We start from the raw sequence: 11,229 nt of genomic DNA, 5'->3' as shown, positions 1-11,229 counted from the left end.
TGCTCACCAAATGTCAGATGTTTTCAGGTGCTTGACATGCATTAATCCATTTGATTACCTTCAACCCCACCCACAAGCTAACCTGTTCTTCAGTCATTGGGTAGATGATTTAAACCTCAATATATAGTAAGTGCAATCATACAGGACTTTGCAGCAGGTTTAATTTCATACTTCAGCCATGCTCATTATAGTTTCCATCCATCCTGTCTCTTAATTTTCTTATATTGCTTGATACTATTAGCCATTAAGTTCCTTTGTGGTCACAGGCAATGTGATTTAACCATCTTCAGCTTCTGTTGGTGAAGATGTCACCTCCTTTTGGTGTCTTGCATATCATAGTAGACCCTATGGGTGTTACTAAGAAAATTCCAGAACAGATGCAGTGGTTCGCACCTGTAATCCCAGCACTCGGGGAGGCCAAGGCAGGTGGATCGTTTGAGTCCTGGTGTTCAAGACCAGTCTGGGCAACATAGTAAGACCATGTCTTAATAACTAAATAAAAAGAAAGAAATTTCCAGACAAAACAGAAGTGATGTTTAAGAGATTCACTATTTTAAAAGCAATACAAGCATCCTTGAAACAAAAAGGATCAATGGATCAGTATTACTCAATCTTTTAAAAAAACTATGCCCACTCCTACACCTTGAGTCAAGAAGATTTAGGCAAGGTCTCATTTGCAGAGTTTGTACTGTACAAATAACAGGTATTTTTTCAAGTTGTACAGTATCCCTGCTCCTCCTCAGGTCAACATGGGCCTTTATAGTCTTCAACTTCATTTTCTGCCACCCTACCCATTGCTCACTATCTCCCGGCCACCTTGGTTTTCATCAGTTTCTAAATCCGACAAACTCTTTTTTGCTTCAGTTTCTTTGATTGGAATCTTTTTTCATTCGCTCTTTCCCTGGCAAATTCCTACTCATTCTTCAGGTGTCAGCCTCCATGTTACTTTCTCAGAGTGTCTTTCTTTGACTTCTCCCATCTAAAGTATATTCCTTTGACAGTCTCTCTAGTAGACCCTTTCTTCTTTTTCTTCATAACACTTAACCCAATTTATATTTACAGTTTTTAATGTCACAGTCTATTGCCAAAATTTCCATGAGGACAATAATCATGTGTTTTGTTCACCACTGTATGTGTAGTACTGAGCACAGGGCCAGACAGAACAGACCCTTATTGAGTAAATGAATGAATGAATGAATGGCATCCTGAGAGTGAACACGGAATATAAGAGGGGATTTCTTCCTCTTTAAATACCACTGCTGATAAAGTACTAAGGCAGAATCATTGACAAAGTAGAAGCTCATAGGCCAAATTCTGCACTCCTTTAGATATCAAAAGGAATCTTTATAGAGGAAAGATCAAGCTAGTTAAAATGCATTCATGTAGGACTTGGGAATTGGAGCTGATTTCAGATGAGGTGGCATGGCATTTCAGCTCTGGAAAGAACATAAGGTACAGATATAGGCATTAGAGTCTTAACAACAATTAACTGACATTTATTTATTTTTGGTATCCTGTTTTGTTTTTGTTTTTGAGACAGAGACTAACTCTGTTGCTCAGGCTGGAGTGCAATGGCGTGATCTCGGCTCACTGCAACCTCCTGTTTCCAGGCTCAAGCAATTCTCATGCCTCAGCCTCCCAAGTATCTGGGATTACAGGTATGTGTCACCACACCTGGATAATTTTTGTATTTTTAGTAGACATGGGGTTTTGCCATGTTGGCTAGGCTGGTTTCAAACTCCTGGCCTCAAGTGATCCACCCACGTCAGCCTCCCAAAGTGCTGGGATTACAGGCGTGAGCCACTGTGTACATTTGAACTCAAATGTACTAAGTGTCTATATGCATTATCTGATTTGAGACACTGTAATTTAGGAGATGCAGTAGCACAGGAATTGAAAGTTCAGACTGGATTCCAATCACAGCAGAGTAAGCTTGGGCAATTATTTAACATCTCTGTGCCTCTGTGCACTTAGTCCCTACATGATTGCCTTCTGGAAATCGATAAGAAAGGCTTTTCCTGGAATACCATCGGCTTTTGGGGTCCTAGAATTCTTTTTTCCTTCCTTGACAGGAAATATGTATAGAAAGAACGGTCCTGTCTGCCTTGTATTTGTCAATATGATTTCTTGTGACTATTCTCTAAACGTAAGGTTTTTCTTTTGAGTTCAAGGTTTTTGGGGCTGATTAAAGAAGAGATGTGACCACAAGGTGGCAGCAGCATGCAACAAGCTTTATTTGGGTGGTGCTTGACAGACTGTACAAGTAAGGGAGATATCCCTCACAGCTGGAGACGTTCCAGAGGCAGAGATGTGTGGCCACCACCCAGAAGGGGAAGAAGGCAAGGGAACTACTCCTGGCGTAGGGGAGAAGCAGAAATGGGGCTTATCTGTCTAGGTGATGTTGTATAATTGCAAGATGGGGAGTCTGAGTCACAGAACTGCAGAGAAGGACAGCAGAAGTTTGGGGTCTTTTATAGTCCTAAACTTTGTCTTATCTTTGGTTAACAGATGCCACATACAGTTTATCTTTGGCTAGCAGGCAGACTCTAATGGCTAAAAACATGGCCACCTGATACACACACACACATACACACACACACATATGGCATATATGGCACAATCTCAGCTGACTGCAGCCTTTGCCTCATAGGTTCAAGCAATTCTCCTGCCTCAGTCTCCCAAGTAGCTGGGACAACAGGCATGCACCACCATACCCTGCTAATTTTTTTATTTTTTAGTAGAGATGGGGTTTTACCATGTTGGGCAGGCTGGTCTCAAATTCCTGAAATCGGGTGATCTGCTTGCCTTGGGTTTCCCAAATGCTGGGATTACAGGTGTGAGCCGGCCCATCTGAGCTATATTTAAGTGATTAAATGGCTAAAATTTTGAGCTTAGAGAAGGTAAGCTTTTGAACTAATGGTCCCAGTCTGCTGTGAAGAAGCAAACAATCTGTGGCTAATATACCCAGGCCATCTTTAACATCTTTATTTCCCTAACTTTTTCATTGATTTTTGCAACTAGAGTTGCTAAAATTCTAATTTACATTAAATGATTAAGGTTTAGTAATTAAGCCTTTAAATAATATTTCTGTAAATTTTTAAAACCTGACTTTTGATACAGATACCAACATTTTAAAGCTCTCATGGATTTTCAGATTATTATCTATAAAAATCTTTTTGGCAATTACCTCGGCTGAGTGTTCATATACAAAACAAACTGATTAAATCAAGTAGCAATTGGATCCTTTCTAGTTCCAAAATCCTAATGAAGGGTTTTATGAAAATTAAAATACAAAGTCTTAGCACAGAAATATAAAGTGTTTTTTTTAACAGATGAAAAGGTCATGCTTGGGATGCCTGTAAGTGACTAAAAGTTGGAAAGGGAAGTTCTGATGTGACCACAATTTATAAGTTCTTAATGTCCTCTTTGAATTTTTTTTTTAATTCAAAAATTCAGGAACGTATGCATGTCATCTGTGTACATATTAACAAAGACTATCTCCTTGACCACTTTACTCAGGCTCTTCTGAGCCCTCTTCTTGATTAGGCCTTGACTTTGGGCCCAATCCCCACCCGACCTATAACTGCTGGCCTACCTCAGTCTTAACAAGAATCCTGTCAGTTTAGTGAGGATCCCTGCCACTCTGGATATCTGATCAACCTATATATCTGATCAAGTTCCTCATTCTCCACTTCTGAAGTACAACCCCTTAGTCTACCTGCAGCAAGAATCCTACCACCCTTGATGTCTCATCTTAGTACTTTTCCATCCACTGACCCTCCTTACTCTGGCTGTTAGTTATAAATATCCCAACTGTCTTTGCTGTATCCCCAACTGAACCTAATCTTGCTTGCCTATTACAATGTTTGATTGCATAGTCCTGAATAAAGTCTTCCTTACCATTTTAATGTCAGAATATTTTTTTCTTTAACAATACCACATAACTAATCCCAACATTCTTTTATACTCACCTAACTTTAAAAAATAAAAACATCACATATACAATCAATGAATAGGAAAAGTTTTTCAATCCCATTCATAATACAGCAATAAAAAATCTGAACTGAAATACTATTTATTATTTAACAGGTTGGCAACAATCCAAAAGTCTGACAACTTACTCCACTGATGAAGCTGTGGGAAAAACAGGTACTCACATACATTGTTGGTTGGACTTAAAAATGCTACATACCCATGGGTGGGTATGTGGTCATATCAGACAAAATTACATTTGGATTTACCATTTGAACTAACTTCTGGGAATATATCCTAAAATAAGATGTGTTCCCATGACTATTCATTACAGCACTACTTTTAATAGCAAAAGGCTGGAAACCACCCAGATGTCCATCCATAGGGGAGTAGCTGAATATATTATGGTACTAATTTTATATATGGCTGGGGAGTTTATTCAGGTTCGCTCCTTAGTCTCTGACATGGCCCTAGCAGTTTTTGGTTGCTTTCTGAATTACATTGTTTAAGTGGAATATATTATGGTCCATCTACACAATGGAATACTATATAGAAAAGAGGAACATCTCAATATGCTAGTACTACATAATGTCTGGAATTTATTATAAAGTGAAAAAAGTGAAGAAAAGTATGCTATTATTTAAGAAAAGGGTAGGTATAAATATGCATAATTACATTTTTAAAATAAAAAAAAATGAATCATATTTAAGTCATTACTTATGGGACAGGAAGGAAAAAGTAGAGAGGAGACCAAGGATTTTCAAAATAAAAGGAATTACAGATATACAATCAAAGAGGTTAAATAAAACCTTGACTTCCTGAATTTGAATTGGCAGTAACAATGAATTCATGATATATTTGATTTTAAAAACAAAATCCAAACCAAAACAAACCCATACTAACCAGCTCTGTCCATTGAACAGGTACAGAAACAACCAAACTCATTAACAATTAGAACGACAAACATTTTTTGTTTGTTGTTCCTTGCAGTTCTAGCTCAAAGGAGACAAACATTCAGATTATGCTCTTTAAATACCATTTCCCCCTAAAAGATCCAGGGCAATTAGGAGTAATGCCTTATTATGGGTATGGAGTAAGAAATACTTAAAATGAGCCTGGAAAGCAAACACTACTAGGAAAGTATCAAAAAGACTCAGGAGCCAGCGTGAGTAAATTCCCACTGGCCTAAAATAAAACAACTTGAGCACCAATACTGATAATAACTGCAGTGGATTACAACTCACCAAACTTGTTTAAATCCCTAGATTCATGATGATGGCTGTTTAAGGGTTTTTGTTGTATTTTTTAAAATCCAGCAGGGATTTTAAAATAGTATATGGTAGTGATCTAATTTTATTTCCCATTAGAATGGTTATTCATTCAGCATTACTTATTGACTAATTAATCCTTTTCTCATTAATACATAATACCAGTATATCAAAGTCCCAAATACATAGATATGGGTCTCTTTTTGGGGCTCTGTTATCTCCTTCCTTTAATTGTCCATCCTATTGCATTTAATAATATATTAAATCACACCTGTAATCCCAGCACTTTGGGAGGCTGAGGCAGGCAGATCACAAGGTGAAGAGATCGAGACCATCCTGGCCAACATGGTGAAACCTCTTCTCTACTATAATACAAAAAAATTGGCCGGGCATGGTGGTGCACATCTGTAGTCCGAGCTGCTTGGGAAGCTGAGGCAGGAGAATTGCTTTAACCCGGGTGGCGGAGGATGCTGTGAACCGAGATCCTGCCAATGCGCTACAGCCTGTGTGACAGAGCAAGACTTCATCTCGAAAAAAAAAAAAAAACCAAACAAAAAAAATAGTGCAGCAGACACTGTTTGTGCTGTCCCCATGGCCCTTGGCATTACCAGCCACATACATGCCAGGGGCTCATGCCTTCAAGAGCACCCTCAGTGTATTCATCATGTCTTTTCATTTCCTGTATTTCCTGATGTGTTGACAGCTGGGGCCTTGCTGTTCCTGGAGAGGCTGCTCCACCTAGGGCAAGCCAGTTCCTAGAGACAGTAAAGGGCTCACCTGCAAGTGCACCTTCCATCTGCAAACCAGCCAATCCAAAGCCCATACCCTCAACTACTTCCTTCATCGGGCTCTTACACTGGGCCACTGTCCATCTGCCCTCACCACCCTAGGGCCATGAACCAGACAACTAGGGACAGCCCTATGCCCCAGAGCTGAGTGAAATTACTCAAACTATTAATAGCTAATCCTGTGCCTGTTTACCCTGCCTGGCCTTGCCTTTCCCTTGGATGCCACAAATAAAGCTCTTGCCCATGTTTTCCCCTAGCTCCTTTGACTTCTTGACTGACCCTGGTACCTCTCCATGTATCCCTGCATAGAATGGATTGGCACTTGTTTCTAGAGACCTCTGAGTATCAAAAACTCCTTCCTTCAGGACAGTCATTTCCATATCTGTGTGTCTTAGTATATCTGATTAAAGTAAATCTTGTGTCCATTTTAAAACAGCCATGAGGAATAAAAGTTGGTGGATAAATACTGCAGCTCCCCCGCCCCTCAGCTGCAGTATCTTTGAAGGGCCTAGTGAGTTTGAGCCCCAGTTACCCTTTGTGGCAACCTGCTCATAAATGCACCATCTGTTGGCTTTCTTCCCTTCCCTATCTCACTTCCCACCCTCTTACCTGTGCTTCTTGAAAGCACCTTCTTAACAAATGCTTGTACCTGAATCCTTGACTCAGGCTCTGCTTCTAGTAGAACTTAAATGAAGATATTTTCAAAGAATAGAATGGCATAGAGGTCAGTGGGTAATGGAAGGTTGACGATTTGTGTGCATGCTATGATGGTAAAGGAATTAGGACAGTGAAGTGTTCAGGGGATGCACAAATCAGCCACTGGAAGAGAAGAGGAACCCAGCAAAAGACCCATGACACTTGGAAATTTGAGACAGAAGTTGCCTTGTAGATTATTTGGGAAAGGATGAAATATTCTACAAATGGTGTTTGCACAATTGATTATCCATATGCAAAGCAAATATGGCTAGATCCCTAGTTCACATCATATCAAAAATAAAAGCCAGTTGATTAAAGATCTAGTTGTGAAGGCAAAACTTTGAAAGTGGACTGGGCACAGTGGCTCACGCCTGTAATCCCAGCACTTTGGGAGGTCGACGTGGGCCGATCACAAGGTCAGGAGTTGAGACAGCCTGTCCAATATGGTGATACCCCACCTCTACTAAAAGTACAAAAATTAGCTGGGCATGGTGGCTTGCACCTGTAGTCCCAGCTACTTGGGAGGGTGAGGAGGGAGAATCTCTTGAAGCTGGGAGCGGAGGTTGCAGTGACCCAAGATCATGCCACTGCACTGCATCCTGGGTGACAGAGCGAGACTCTATCTCAAAAACAAACAAACAAACAAACTTTGAAAGTATTTAGAAGGAAACGTAGAGGGATCATTAAGATTGGAGCAGTGTCTTAGTTTGGGCTGCTGTAACAAAATGCCATAGACTGAGTGGCTTAAACAACAAACACTGATTTCTCCTAGTTCTGGAGGCTAGATGTCCAAAATCAGGGTGTCAGCATGGTTGGCTCCTGTGGTGGGCCCACCTCCTGGTTCACAGAGGGCCATTTTCTTGTATCCTCACACGGCAGAGAGGAAGAAAGACAGGAAGCAACGGTTTTGTATCCCCCCGCTTGTTTTTTTCCAAGGTTTAGTCTCACTCTGCTGCCCAGGTTGGAGAGCAGTGTAGCGAACCCGGCTCACTGCAACCTCCGCCTCCCAGGTTCAAGCAGTTCTCCTTCCTCAGCCTCCTGAGTAGTTGGGATTACAGGCACCTGCCACCACGCACAGCTTATTTTCATATTTTAGTAGAGACGGGGTTTCACCATGTTGGCCAGATTGGTCTCGAATTCCTGATCTTGTGATCTGCCTGCCTCGGCCTCCCAAAGTGCTGGGATTACAGGCGTGAGCCACCTTGCCCAGCCTGATTCTTTTTATTTAAAATTTTACTTTAAGTTCCTGGATACAAGTATAGAATGTGTAGGTTGGTTACATGAGGAATATTTGTGCCATGGCGGTTTGCTGCACCTATCAACCCGCCATCTAGGTTTTAAGTCTCACATGCATTAGCTGTTTGTCCTAATGATTCTTTAAAAATTCTCTGAATACTGGCAGTTGGCTCAAGCCTACCAGATTTAGGTCCTGAGTGAGGCTGGAGGCAGGCCTGTACCTTTATTTTAAAATTTATTTATTTCATTTTTTAAAGTGATAGGGTCTTGTTCTGTCACCAAGGCTGGAGTGCAAGCTGCATGATCATAGCTCACTGCAGACTTGAACTGCTGGGCTCAAGTGAGCCTCCCGCTTCAGCTTTCAAAACATTGGGATTACAGGTGGGAGCCACTGTTCCTGGCCCTAGGCCTGTACCTTTCATCCGGTGGACTGTGGACATCAGCCACTCACTGCTGGGTGCTGGGATGGGGTTTAATTTCCAGTGACTGGCCCAGAGCCTGCCCAAGGGAAGATCTCAAGGGAGTCTGTTGAAGGAACAAGCACGCAACTTGCCCGACCGAACACATTCACACAGATGGGGGTGGGGGTTGGAGGAGGTGGGAGAATTGTGTTGATCAGCTTCAGGCACAGCTGTCTGGTTTCCTACAGGATGTGACCACATAACGGTCAGGCAAGAAGATGACTGAATTCTTGGAGTCATTGCTTCCTAATTGTTGCTTCCCACCACTGGCATTGAAGAAAGGCTGGGCCACAGGAGGCTGGATGAACTTTGTGTTGGCCAAGTAAGCAGAATATCTATCCAGGTGGAAAGTAAGCAGTGAAGGTATGCTCACCTGAGCGGGGAGGGGGTCACAAACCTCGCTGGCCTGCCCCAGCTCTGCCTTTGCCCCTTTGTTTGGCCCTGTGGCTACAAAGCTGCCCTACCAGGAGCAGCCCCCACTGGCAGCTCTGGCCCTTGGGGATTTGTGAGTGTTTGGTGGGGGCAGAGTGAGGAGATGCCAATTCCACACTGTATCTAACCCTAGTGCAGCTCAGGATTTGGCTTCCCCAGCCCCTTCTTCTCAGGGTCTCAGCTCGGGCCCTCAAGGCAGCAGGAAGATGGGCTCTCCTCACCCCCTAGGTCTCCTGTCCTTCTTTACCCCCCCACTTCGGACACAGCTTCACCTAATCCAGCCTCAAGGAGAAAAGAGGGCAAATCACTCAGAGAGGTAGGCACCTGAGCCCCCACTCTGCCCAGACAGGGCATCCTGTGCGTCTCCCACAGCTTACCACGTCTGCCTGGGACTCGATGAAAAGGCCAGAGGCCGAAGGTGACACCGGAGTCTCCGGCACGACCTTCCAGGGCCTCCAGGGAATTCCTCACGCTGTGGGGGCGAAGACTGGCTCCCCTGGGGATGTGTGTGTGCACCCCAGAGCGCCACGTAGGTCAGGGTCCTCTCCATTCAGGACACGGAGGAGAGAATGGCCTGGAGTGAGGCCCTAGGGTTGGGGACGAAAGCAGCACAGGGTATCTGAAACGGGGTGCTGGGGTACTTAGAGGGGATCGTAGGGAAGACTTGGAGTGTTGCATGCGCCCAGGGGAGCTGCCGTGGGGGGACAGCAGGGAGCCTCTCCTGCCTGATGGGGCTTTCGGAGGTGGCGATCCCTGAGGGTTCCTTGCTCTAGGGTCGCCTTACAATGGCGGTGGTGGTGGGGAAGAGTGAGCAGGGCGCAGTGCGGCAGCCGTGGCACGGTGGGAGCCTCGTTTTCACCGGCTCTACCCGCAGGACCAGATCCCTGCTGCTCCCGTGCCAGCAGGCCCAGGACGTGCCTCAGGAATCTGCGTGCTCCCCAGGTCCCCGGGCATTCTGGGGCCGCTGCTTCCAGCGTCTGAGCTCCAGTACTGTGTGAACTCCGAGAGACCAGCCATGCGCACGACGGTCAGGGTGCACCCTCCCGCCCTGCCGACTGTCCCAGCGCCGGGGCCAGGGTGCGCAGGGCCTTGTGCACGCCCGGCTCGGACACATCATCTTTGTATTCCATCTCTTTCCGCCGCGCCGTGTCTCCGGGAAGCGTTTCCCGCCCTAGTGACCCAAGAGAGGGTGAGGGAAAGGGAGCGGTTCCGGGCGGGTGTCCCGCAGGCTCAGGTGAATGCGCATGCGCCCGGTAGAGGCGGCCCTGCGCGCTTGCCGTACGCGGCTTCCGGGACGCGCCCGGGGCTGCACCGCTGTGGAAGGTGTGTACTGCTCCGCGCGGGCTCGCTGAGGAGCTCGGCTTCGCGGACGGAGCGGGCGGCGACTCGGCAGAACCGCAGCGCGCTGCAGCCCTCCCCACCAGCCCGCCCTGGCCAGGTAAGCTCTAGGACCCGGGCTGCCTGACTCGCCCCAGGAGTGTGGGGCGGCGCGGAGGTTGCGGCACTACGAGCGCTGCCCGCTGGGCTTCGCAGGGCCGCGGGGTTGCGGTGTGGCTGTTGCTGGGATCTGGGGGTGCAGCCCGGCGGCTCCACTCCTCTCCTACGGCCTCCTCCTCCTCCCACGACCGGCAGGCGGGTGTAGCAGGGACCAGACGGCGGCTCTCGCATCCCGCGCGGGGTCACTGCAGCGACAGGCCACTTGGCGCCGGCTACAGGCGCTGCCTGGCGGGGGCGGAGTTGGGGGTGGAGGGTAGTGGTGATGGAGGGAGGGCGCCTGCTCGGGTTCCACCGGGCTGGCCGGGGCGCTGGTACCTTCCGTGGCTGGAGAACCCGAGCCCGGATCTTGTCCCATTTCCTTTTCCTTTTATAGTAAGGCCCAGAGGGAAAACCTCCATTGAAAATCCTACACCGTTGCCCCTGGGCCGCAGGCGCTGGGTTGGGTGTGTGCGCCTGGGCGCAGGCTCTCTGAGGTGCTCGGCTTCGCGGACCGAGCGGGCGGCGGCGGGGTGGGGACGGCAGCTCGCTGAAGCAGCCCCGAGCCTTGGACACGTAAGTTGGGGGACGCGGGCTGCCTGACTCGCCGGCTGTGGCAGCCTGGGGCCTCCCGCGGCGCTGCAGGGACCCGGCTGCGTCGGGGCGTCCGGAGGTTTCGGTCCTAGTGCTCCCGAGCGCTGCCCTGTGGACTTGGCGGGGCTGCAGGGCGGCTGTTGCTGGGATCTGGGGGTGCAGCCCAGTGGTACCACTCCCCTCCTACTGGCCAGTTCCCTTTCCCACGACCGGTGGGTGAGTGCAGCGGACACTAGGCGGCGCTGTCGCATCCCCGGGTTGGGTGGGAGAACCTCGCTGCGAATGGCCACCCGGCGCTGGCTAGAGGCG

Source organism: Cebus imitator, unplaced genomic scaffold (genome assembly GCF_001604975.1).
Source record: "Cebus imitator isolate Cc_AM_T3 unplaced genomic scaffold, Cebus_imitator-1.0 Scaffold79, whole genome shotgun sequence".
In the NCBI taxonomy this organism is placed as follows: domain Eukaryota; kingdom Metazoa; phylum Chordata; class Mammalia; order Primates; family Cebidae; genus Cebus; species Cebus imitator.
This window is presented reverse-complemented; position numbering follows the sequence as displayed.